General features: G+C 46.3%; 1 protein-coding gene across 25 annotated transcripts in view; it reads left to right on the top strand.

Moving 5' to 3' along the window:
• MAPT (microtubule associated protein tau) overlaps nucleotides 1-12,191 on the top strand; it is a 75,483-nt gene that overhangs the window by 4,543 nt on the left and 58,749 nt on the right. For 2 of the 25 annotated variants that reach the window (XM_081162840.1, XM_081162831.1), the window contains exon 1: nucleotides 147-248. The exons of 21 other annotated variants lie outside the window; for them this stretch is intronic. The gene's annotated coding sequence lies outside the window, so the exon portion shown is untranslated. Of the gene's footprint in view, nucleotides 1-146; nucleotides 249-12,191 lie in introns of those variants that run through there. 2 more of the 25 variants (XM_081162837.1, XM_081162828.1) reach the window with 1 other exon arrangement.

Here is a 12,191-nt window from a genome sequence, read left to right as displayed (position 1 = left end):
CCAATCCAGTTTGTCCCCCACTCTGTATCCAAATGACACTCAGAAAGCTGCCTGTGCACCTCCATGCCCGCCCTCCCTCCTTCCCTGAAACTTTGACCTTCCCACTCCAGCACTCGCTGCTTATGGCCCCACAGCCTGGTCGCCTCACAGTGAAGAAGAGAGAAAAGGGGAGAGACCACATGTCACCCCAGGGGAAGGAAGACCCTGCCCCGCCACCTTTGGAGCTACAGGAGGTCAGAGGGACAGAGGTGGGAAACCCCATTTGCCTCTGTTCTTCCCACTTCCTCCCACCCTGCTTCTTTCATTTTCCTACTTCAGAGACCCCCCAACCCCTCCCAGAAACACCCACCTGACTGATGACTCCTAATTTGCCACCCTAGGTGATTCCACTAGTGACTTGGAGCTGGCTTAGGGAGGGGGCACCTCAAACAGGTGAGGGGAAGAGAAGATCCCAGCCTGACCAGCTGGGCTGCTGCAGGGAGAGGAACCCTCTCACCTTGCCAAGGGGGTTGCTGTCCAAGAATTATTTTCCTGTCTCCAGGTGCCATACTCTTGCCACCTCTGCCAGCTTCCGTTCCTGTACAGATGGCCCCCATCTGAGTGTGGGAGGCAGTGTAAGGCCAGCCCAGGATGATTTTTGAGCTTTTGGGGTTCTTTCATTGGGAAACATTCTCTAAGTGTACAGCTAGAATCGGCTTCCACAAAATGCAAACTTGAATGATTTCTAGGTGGATTATCTTAATGTTGTTTTTTTGCTTTGTTGATATTTCAGCAGGCTCTGTGTAAGCCCCAATCAGGATCACTATAGAATTAACCCCAAGAAATATATTTTGTGCCTCAGCTATGCAGGAAGGTGTGTGTGTTTTGAGGGCAGCTGGTGCTTTTTCCTGGACCCTCCAATGCAGGGCAATGTCCTGCATATATAGAGAGAGGCATTAAGTTTGACCTTGTGATTAAAGGTGTGGACTTGTATCAGACCTCCTGGGTGCAAATCCTGGCTCCCTGCCTCAGTGTGAGACCTAAGCCATGTTGTTTAGCCTTTTGGAGTTTTTCATTGTCTGTAACTTGGGGTTCCTCTGTTACTGTGGGGTTTGTACGGGTGATTCAGTGCTTAGCCCAGGCCTTGCACATAGTAACTATTCATTAAATGGCCTTATCGGTAGCAGCCTCCGGATCAACACTTGTGATTGGACAAGTACTGATTCTGGTGACGTATCATATAAATTTTTACACCGAGTAGGGATCAGGATGGGAGAAGCGGGCAGCTGCCCAGCTTCCCTGGAACCAGGCATTGTTGTTTGGGTGGAAGTTGACCCCCCAAAAATCGCACACACCCATGTTTAAATGTGCACACAGAACTCTTGTGACAGGCGAGCGGAGTGACTTATCATCTGTTGTCCCTGCTTCTGCCCTCTTCCTTCCTGAAATCCGCTCCACGCCAGGAATAGACTGTACTCTCCACGCCAGCGGAGCCACACCGTCCTCCCTCCCCCCCTCCCTCCCCCCCTCCTGGGAATGGAGACCTGGTTCAGCATCTCTGGCTTAGAGATCTTACTAGTTTACTCATTAATGACCAAGTGAGCACTGAAGGGAGCTGGGAAATAGTGGAAGTAACAGAAGGCAGTGGAGAAGAGATTTTTCCAAATGAAATAATTAAGCAGAGTGTTGGAGTTGGTAAACTGGCAAGCAAACTTCATGGTGGACAGTTGAGAGTAGGTAGAAAATGTTAAATAGAATAAACTCCATAGAGAACTTCAAGTGTCCAATAAACATAGTCACATCTGATTGATCAATTCAGCTTAAGAAGCCTTCTTACCCATGAAATGAACACTGAGAGTCATAATACATAAGTTTTTAAAAAGTCATTAAAGCAGAAAATCATAAAAAAAGGATATATATATTTCAAACATTTTACTTTGACTTAAACTCGGTAAAAGCACATTTATCTCCCCATATTTTGGTATAGGGCCCAGCCTTCCCTTGATATGTGGTCAGCTGGTTGAAATTCCCTGTCTCTTTTGCCTAAGCCACACTCAGGGCATTGCCTAGGACTGCCAATTTTACTTTCTTGGAAGAGGAGTAACCCGAGTGCAGAATCCCTCTAGTCCTACTATTTTTATTATGGTCTTTAACACCCCACGTGACAGTAAAAAAAAAATAGTGATTTTAAGAATTCATCTTTTGTTTAATACTTGTGTTTCATCAGCTTGCACCTCACTTGTGTTACATGATTATTGTAACAAGTATGATGGGCCTAGACGGTTGGCTGTGGTAGGAGGAGACCCTGGCTGTGGAGGTCAGGCCCTGTGGATGAAGCCTTGAGTATTTACACTCCTTCATTTCCGCTTCTTACATGGTATACATTAGGAGACAGCCTAATGTGGAGACCCTCAAGGTGCTCTTTTCCTGTCTTCCAGGGCTAGCACAGCACTTCGAATTCTTTCACATAGAATCCCAACTTAAGGAGTGTTGCAAAATTTCCACCTTAAGACTCAAATTAAATTCCCTTAGTATATTAACTCCTCTAAGTAAAGGGGTTTTAGATCAAGGTCTAACACTTAAATACTGTTTAAAAATCAGCAAGTTAGAATTCAGTATGAAGCCATTGATAATGATGTTTCATTCATGGCCCTTCCTTTGGTCCTCTCTGCTCCACTGCTAAACTAGGCATCAAAGAAAAGAGGGACATAATTATCTCTGGTTCCAGCTGCTAGTTTTCTTTTGCAGCCTATGGCTCAGTTTTCTGGTTTCCCAGGAAGCCCGGGTGATGTCGCCTTGGGACCTAAGTCCGCAGTTGTACTACAGAAAGGGATGTGCTTTCATCCTTGGGCCCTCCTCCCCAGGACACCAAGGATATTAGAAGAGCCCTGGGTCCATAATCACCTGTCATATGATCTACAGGCAAGAAGTGCTGGGAAGAAGGGAGCAGTTCATGGAACCATGGAACTGTGCCCCTCCCCCAGGGTAAAGGCCAGCTCTTCCCCCTGAATTAGAACCAGTGTTCTAAATTATGTGTCAACAGAATTGTCCTGGATCAAATCCAGTTCCGCCATTTTTTATAGGTCATTTCAGAGGTGCTTATTTTTAATTGGACAGTGGCGCCAAACCATTGTCTTACGTCACCCCCTCCCATGTCCTCCCCCTCAAAAAGAGGCTTATTGGATAATAATCTAAAGCCAAATGCTTAAATGCCCAAGGGAAGATTACAATTTAAAGAATCTCTTTGGTTTAACCCTTTGCGGTCGTATTAAATTTGGACATGGGTGTCTTACTGGTTGGAATTAAGAGCTTTCAGAGAAATTATGAACTGATACATGAATAGAGTTAAGATTCGTACGGTTCCTTGCTGTGGTGGCTGAGAGCAGACATACGACCAGAACAGTAAAAAAGCTTTGGTGGCTGAGAGTAGACAAATGACCGCAAAGGGTTAAAATATATATGCATATAAATATTACAATTATATATCATATACTTATGTAAATATAAATATATATTTAAATGTAAATATCCACTACCTTAAATTTGTTGTGTAACTGGATTTTTTATATTGGGTTGGCTGAAAACCTGAACAGCTTTCAACTTTGGTGTTGGTAATGCATCAGAACTTAAATTGGCATATGTTAATAAGCCAAGCAAGGGCTGTATATACAAATAAAATGGATGTGTATAACCTGTTACATTGGGACACGTTAATAATTGTGGTGTACATTCATGTGAACCTGTCCCTTTCAAAGCTGCCCGTTGTCGAGAATCACAGGGAATAGCTGTGTGGGAGAGTCACCAGCCCTCTGCCATCCACTTCCCGTCTTGTCTCTTCCTAAATACCAGGGAAATTTTACACGGTCCCCAACTTGCCACCAAGCAGATCCTGCCTGTGCTGTCACCACGAGGCCAGCTTAGAAACGAAGGATTTCACAGAACATCCCTAATTCCACTCAAATAATGGACTGATTATGCACAAACTCACCTGAACCTTCTTTAAACCTATTCAATCTTTTCCCTGAGGTTAAGCCTGTGGGGATAGCATGCCTCCTGGGGTCTCTCTACTGGGTTCAGTTCTTTCTCCTTTAGTTCTGAAGCCTCTCGCTTCTTAGCAGACACAGGAAGCTATGGATGCACCCAGTTCCCTGCAGTGTTAATAAAGACAGAATAAATTGAAATAAATCCCTGTCAATGTCACTAAAGTGCTGTAAGTAATTATAAACCAGTGTTTGATGTCTGGGGGAAATGCAGGGGGAAATTTTTTTTGACTGGCAGGATTCATGTTCTAAGTTAACAATCTGGGCCAAGTTTTTTTTTAAAAAAAAAGCTTTAAAAAAGATCTTATCGTTTATTGCCAGCAAGACTGACTTCCAGAAGTTGGTCAACCCCTCACATTGTGGGCTTCTGTTATCACTGCCGCTTGGGCTTGCCAAGCCCTGAATCTAATTGCAACCTTACCTTCCTATTTACCAACTAAGACTTGTGGCAGAGGTTAAGATTTCTTGATATAATGTTGTATGTCAGTTACACCCAATAAAAACAAATTCTCCTATTGACGGGCGAAATATAAGATTTTCTGTGCCTCCATTTTTCCATTTGTAAAATGAGGATTATGCAATCTTCCCTCCTCAGAATAGCCAATAATGTGATCTTATAGGATAGTCACAGAACTAATATAAAACAATCTATGACAATTCCTTTGGGCTTCTCAAAAGACAAGTGCCACATGGAGGGGGTATCCATTCTGGGAGCCACAGTCAGGTGTCTGATCTGAAGTCTCTCCTGGGCTGAGTGGAGCCTGACATCTGAAATAGTGCAATTGCCACTACCTCCCTCCCTTAGTACCAGCCAGATGGTGCAGACTGGGTCCCACGGGTCGGCAGCGCCCATGCCGGGGATGGATGGTCTTACAGCCTGGCCCAGCCTCTACTGACCTTGTCTGTCCCCTTTTTTGGAAAGGAGGCCCAAAGCCAGGGTACAGGAAAGTGGGTGAGGATGCCTTTAGTGTTACCTCAAGTGATATCCAGCCCCTCAAGTGATATCAATGCCAACTTCTTCAGAGAGGGGCTGGGACTTCCTTGGCTTGTATCATGACTCTCCATGGAAATTGCTAGAAGCCTTTCCATTTTCTCTGGGGGTTGGGGTTTCAGCTTCCTAATCAGACTGGGACTTGGTACAGAATGGCATATTCTTATTATGCCCAGGGGGCAGGCTCTTCCTGCCACTCAGAGTTTAGCACATGACAGGAATCGATTAAGGCAAGAGTAATTAAATTAAAGGCCGGAGTTGACTTTGATGGTATAATAAATACTCTGATGGCCATTTGGCAGTGAGAGACACAGTGAAGGCTCATTAATTGTGCCGCTTTTACTTGGAATTTGAATTGAGCTGGAGCTGGGCTGCAGTCTGTTTGCCTCTGCCCTGGCATGGAGGGTATCTCGCGCAGTTGGTGGGAAGTGTTTTGGGGGGTGTGGGTCACCCCACCCTGATGGCAGCTGCTTTACTGTGTGACTGCCTTGAGCACTGGTCCTGGGTGTCTAGTGGCCCCACATCATCCACCCCCAGTTACCCTGCTTTCCCCAAAGCTGCCCTCATTACACCCTGGCCCCCTCCACTTTGGTCATTGGGACCTGCCATCTTCATCCCCATGTGGCAAATCTTGGAGTTTTAAACTCTTCTCCATCTACATCTTAGAACAGACTTAACCATCAGTTTCTTCATCCTAGACATCACCATTTGCTTTCCAGTCCCATTCTTACCAGTTCTAAAAGGAGCATAGGCCCTATTATGTCACCTCCTCGATCACTGTGGAAATAATGAATTGTTCCTAATTTCAATTCTGAAATTCACATCAGATCCATTTTTCAGACCATTGCCAAACCCTTCCTCCCAGAGCAGCCCTGTCATGTGCCCTGCCCCATTCAAGCATGAGTCCACGACTGGGTTCTCTGTCCCTTGCTAAGCCAAAACCCACCTTGCACTGCCTTCCCAGGTCCCTACCCCTGGGCTCAGACTCCCTGTCTATCCTACTGGTCCAGTCCCACTGCTGGGTCACCTGCCTCTTGGCCCTTTCATAGACATCATGCTCTCTCTTCCCCTCCCCCTTTTTAAATCACCCTGACCTTCCCCAGTCTTGGTCCAGCCTAAAGCCTTCTCCAGCTGTGACAGCTAACAAGATCTGGAGGCCTCTCCACTTTTCACCTCTCACCAGTCATCAGCACCGCAGTGGTTAATGCTTAATTATTTTCCCTCTTGCCTTGAGTGTAGGTCTTGACTCCCCACAGGCTCTAGGTCCTTTGAGGGCAAAGCTTGTGTCTTATGTGGCTTTCCTGCTCCCAAGTGTGTTGCCTGTCAGAGAGCTGGGCACATACACAGCTCAAAATAATTATTCTCAGTTCATGCAGTTGGATGCTAATAAATCAAATAGGCTGATATTAGATGAATTTTACCTGTTTAAATAAAGCATGTTCTCCACCTACACGGTTCTACTGCTTTATATACTTGAAAATAACAAAAATCACATTTCTTTTAAAATATTCTATAAGTGTTGCTTTGCCCTACTTCAGACCCACTTAGCACACTCCCTGTTGGTCCAAATTAGTTTTGCCCTATGAAGATGCTGATTGTAGTGGTAGTCTCGAGTTGCATTTATTTTACTAAAAATATTGGCCTCATGTAACCCTCACTCCTCCACAAGCAAGGATTCTCATCTTTGTGCAGAGGAGCAAACAGACCCAGAGCTGTCACAGCTGTGGAGGGAGCCAGGTGGCACCTCAGTCCAAGACCTCTGCTTGTTGCCTCCGAGCCATCAGAGCCTCCTCTCGGGTACCACCCTGCACGCCAGCACCAGCAGACAGACACGCCCTCAGTGCTAAAGACCATGGCAGCTGAGCCCTCCAGCCCCCATGAATGGGTCATATGGAACCTGAGCCTGGAGAAAGTATTTTAAACCGAAAACTAGCCTCTAAACTGGGCCACTGCTTCATGTCGCCTGTGACGGCAGAACCAAATTTAGTGCCGTGGGCAGGTCCACACTTATTAAATAGAGAAGCTCATTTTCTCCCAGCTCACCCAAAGCATGAACAATGTTCATACCCCCTGCACCTCCATGAAGGGGTACATGTGACTGACCAAGGCTGGAAAATGTGGCCAAGAGGAGCCCAGTATGTAAACTCGGGGAAGATGACATTCAGGTTTCCAGGCAGTGTCCACAGGGAGAAATTTTGTTCAAAGAGGATGGTTTCCTTGGGCAAGGCAGACAAAGCAAGCTCCCGGTTGTTAGGAAAAAGGGTCACAGCGAGGCGGGTGGGGGCTGAACCTGCATCACCCAGCCTCCTGGGTTACGGCCCCACCCCCTTACTCAACAGTCCACTCTATTTTCCCCAGGTCTGCACCACGCGGTCCACACTGTGAGGCCAGGAAGAGGGGCGATGAACAGAGAGGGGAAGGGCTCACACAGAGACGGCTGGGGTCACATATATAGCATTAATTAGAACTTGCAACTTTACCTGACTCTTTTCCCGTATCAAAATACATTTCCCACAGCCACCCTTCATCTAACCAAAACAAGAATCATTTCTCAGTTCTGTTATTGCCTCCTACCTTCTCCCCAACATTTAAAAAAATCTCCCAGCTGTAAAGGCAAGATACCATTTTATGAGATCCCACCCAAGTTTCTGTTTTTTGAGGGGGTTTTTTGAGGGGGCGGGGGAAGAGATCATTTCAGTCTATAAATTGTACTCAGAGTGAATAGTAAGTATTTCTTCAAGAAAATTCTTAAAACACCCCAGACTGAAAGATGGGGCCACCTGGAGAAAAATCGTTGGTCTTGGCACTGTGCACAGGCCTGCTTAGCTCCCTGGATCAAGGCAGGAGCTGCAGGGATGAGTGCCCGTTTGCACACAGCCCCGGTTGCAAAGTGAGTAGCACAGGGATGCTGGACTGGGCAGCTCTCAGTCAAATCAAATGGACAGCAGTGGGCATGCTGGTCACATCTGTGCCCCTGGGTGCAGGGCCTCATCGTCAAAGGCTAAGTGACACATCTTGTAATACAAGTCATTTTTCCATAATTAAAAGCTAAAAATGGTTGCTAGAATTTAAAAATAATTAATACATTAATTGGGTTTATCTCTGTGCTACTAGTTTTAAAGCAAATTGATTAAAGTATTTTGCTTTCTCATTACTAGCACCCCTTATTTTGTATTTCCACAGCTTTGTCCGATTCCACTTTTTTGGGTTTCCTCAGGAACTGGGCTCCCCGAAGCATTCATCTGTTGGGTGACTTTTTAGTCATCTGTGTATCCTCGTGCCTGGCACAGCACATGGCACAGAATAAACGCTCAATGATGGTTTAGTGAATGAATGAATGGAAGAGTGAATTCAATACTGATTAAAAATTAAGGACTTTCCTAAAGAGACCTGGGAACAGAAAGAAAAACGGGTACATTGTATACTAGTTCATCCTTCTACTTTCTTGGAGGGTGGATGGGTACAGGTCTGGATTCCGAGTTTGGAAATATGTGCACTATTTGCCATAATCTTTTAAAAAGTTAAATCTTCAGATTAACCCAAACCTTTAGATTCTGAAAACCAGAATGACACTATAAACCATAAGCCCTACTTCAAAGACAAAAGGCCTTGATGAGCAGGGCTGGGTCTGTGGTCTGGTCCCCATGCTCAGACCAGCAAGGGTGGTGAGCAGTTGAAGGCAAACCACTTAAGTCCCTGCCAGCTCGGCCCAGGAAGGGCTGTCACATTTAGCAAATTAAAACACTGGATGCCTAGTTAAATTTGGATTTCAGATGAGCAACAAATATTTAGTGTAAGTGTAGTAGGCTACCGAATGTCCCCCAAAGATAAAAGGTCCTTATCCCCAGAGCCTGTGAATGTGACCTGACTTGGGAAAAGGACCTTTGCCAATGTGATTAAATTAAGGATCTTGAGATTGTCCTGTATTATCTGGGTGGGTCCTAAATGCAATCACATGTGTCCTTATAAGAGCAAGGCAGAGAGAGATTAAAAACTCAGAGGCATGGAACAGATTCTCTCTCAAGGCCCTTAGGAGGAAGACAACCTTGCTGACAATTTGATCTTGGACTCTGGCCTGCAGAACTGTGAGACAATAAATTTCTGTTGTTTGAGCCACCAAAAATAAATAAAAATACAGAAGAGAAAACGATGTGATGGCAGAGGTAGATGGAGATTGATGAGAAGTGGATGCCCACAGCCACCAGAAGCTGGAAGAGACAAGCAAAGAATTTTCTCCTAGAGCTTCCAGAGGGAGTGTGGACCTGCCAGCACCTTGATTTCAGCCCAGTAATACTCATTTTGGACTTCTGGCCTCCAGAACTATGAGAGAATAAATATCTGTTGTTTTAAGCCACAAAGTGTGTGGTCATTTGTTACAGTAGCCACAGGAAACTAATACAATAAGTATGTCCCATGCAATCTTTGGGGCATACATACACTAAAAAAAAGTATTTGTTGTTTATCTGAAATTCAAATTTAACTGGGCATCCTGTATTTTTTCTGGCCACCCTAATTCCCAGGGCCAAAGAAAGGGGCTTTTGAAATTTGCAAGAAAGCTGGTCGAGGCTGTCAGGAAGCAGACTTCCTTATGCCAGGAGTCTTTGTAAAGCAGTCAACTGAACCAATGTGAACTTTAATAACTACCCTCTGGACAAAAGGGGGGCAATTAGACAGGTGTTAATGATTTATTCTTTCAGCAGTCACCTGAGAACTTCCTATGTAACAGGCTCTGAGCAAGGGTGAAGGAGTTAGGCATTAATCTGGTACATCTAGGCTAAGCTACAAGCCAGGCCAGAAAAATCACGTGAAATATCGCCCTTAACAGAGCTTGGGTGATTCTACAGTGCATGTTGGATACCTGAGCTGCCCCTGGGAATCTCTCACCCTTTCATTGTGGCATGGTGGGGCCCAAGCCGAACAGCTGGTGGTTCCTGGTTGCTGAATGAGAGGACTTTGCAGCATACCTGAAATGCAGGGAGGCGCAGATGTGGCAGGAACATGCTGGCTCTGGATTCCAAGGAAGTAGATGCAAAATCCCTCCATCATTCCTATCAAATGACACTCTAAAGTGAATGGGACAAAGGGGCAAATGTTAAGGACAAACATGGGCCCTTCTCCCTTGCAAAAAGGGCTCTCCCACCCATGCCGGGACATCAGACTTCCTAGACACAGGCTCAAGCTCTGGGTGGAGGGCTCAGTCGCAGCTTCTACTGATGTCCTGCTGAGCGTCCCTCTCACTTACCATTGGGCTCTATGAAACCTGGACAGTCCCCTGACCCCCAGACTTTTAATGATGCTGACAGAATGTACAATATTAGAGCTTTAAGGGGCCTTGAGTCACCCAGGACAGACGGGGTCCTAAGACACCCCAGAATTGTTCCAGATGCTTTACCAAAATACCCATCCCTGGGAAAAGAGCAGGGAGTTTACAGGGACAAAGGGGGGTGGGTGCTAAACCTGAGAAGGTGCTTGACCTCACACATAATTAAAGGACTACTGATAAAACCAGTGAGAGGCTGCTGTTGGTAAATCAGATGGCACAGATCCAGAGGGGTAGTAACCTGCGGCTGGACTAGGTGAGTAGAGTCAGGAGGTGTCATTTTTATTCTATACTGTTTTCTACTTAATTTTTTTTACCATGTATATATTGCCTTTTTTAAAATAAAAGATAAATTCATAGATATGCTCAGGCCCCAGCTCACTTGAAAAGGATTGAAATATCTGGAAGAAGATTATTTCAAAGGCTCCCCAGGTGATGCAGATGGGTCTGTCACCCCCTGGTGGAGAAGCTGTGACCTGGCCTCACCCTCTCATTTCACAGAGGGGACTAAAGGTCTGTTACTATGCCTTTGTGGGTTAGCCTGGGCACTTCACCACCTTAGACAAAGGAACCTGCCAGATGGGCTGCAGGAATAGAACTTACTGGAGCTCACACAAACTACGTAATGGAACACAGGGCGCCTTTGGGAGTGCTCCCGTGGAAGTAGAGGTGGATGGGGTAGGAGGCCAAGGGGAGGCGGGCTACTGTGTTATTTTAGTGTCTGATCCTTGTTGTGGTTTGTGACAACCCGGACTAGCCCCATGAGCCACCCTGGTTCCCTGAGTGCCTGGTAACCTGCATTCCAAGTGAGAACCCCATGGACGAGTTCCCTGAGGCCAGGCTGGGTGATGTGCCACCTGATGATTTTAGTGCCCAATCATTTTAGTGCCCGATGTTTTTGTTTTATATCAAAAACAACCTCAACAGTATTTTTTCTCTTAGCACTTTCACACATGACCTCATTTCGTCCAGGCTGGGTGATGTCACTTCCTATTTGGAAGAGGAAGGCAGAGAAGCTGCCATCCCAGATCCCGGGCCCCTCAGCAGTGGGGACAAGGCTGAGGTGCTTTCTGGTCTCAGCCCTGCCTTGGATTGGGGACTGTCTCCCACCCGGCACCACCCCTTCTCTTCTGGGGTAACTTCGGTGGTGTGGATCCCATACCCTGCTCCACAGGCCTTTCTCAGGCACCTGCAGAATCCCTCACATTCCTGAAGGACAGAGAGCACAGCCCCAAGACCCTACTCTATGGGGACGCTCCCCTCACCCAGAGAAGCAATAAGACACGCTCCGGTCTTTCAGATACAGGGAGCTTCCAGCCAACCCTCTGAGGGCCTTGATTAGATTTCAATTATTGGGTTGTCCAAGGCACAGCATGGCACATTAGGCCCAAGTGTCTCCACTGTTTGTTAGTTAAGGGCCACTCTGCTTGGCATGTAGGACCCAGAACTCCCAGAATCATGGAGGTAGAAGAACCCCTCAAGGCCAACCTGGACTTGCCCCCTGCCCAAACCCTCTGCCTTCCTTACAGAGTCACCCCAACTTCTTTGTGATGGCCGGTTGTAGCCTCATCAACCCTCTGACAAGGGGACTGGGCAAGAAGAGAAAGGTGGGCCAGAATAGAAAGATGAATGTTGGGAACAGCCCCCAAACATATGATATCCTTAGAATGGATCACCCACTTTCCCTTCAGCTGCCTTTTCTCCTCCAGGCAGGACACCCCTTCTCCTTACATCTCCCCTGCTTTTTGAGGTTATACTGAGAAAAATCCACAGAGGTGCCAGCACAAGGTGTTAAGGAGGAGTCTGTCATGTTAACAGGTGCCAGAGCCACTTGAGAAATGAAGTAACAGCCCAGAGAGGT

The sequence above is a fragment of the Miniopterus schreibersii genome, assembly GCF_964146895.1.
Source record: "Miniopterus schreibersii genome assembly, chromosome: 16".
NCBI classification, from domain to species: Eukaryota; Metazoa; Chordata; class Mammalia; order Chiroptera; family Miniopteridae; genus Miniopterus; species Miniopterus schreibersii.
This window is presented reverse-complemented; position numbering and strand designations above follow the sequence as displayed.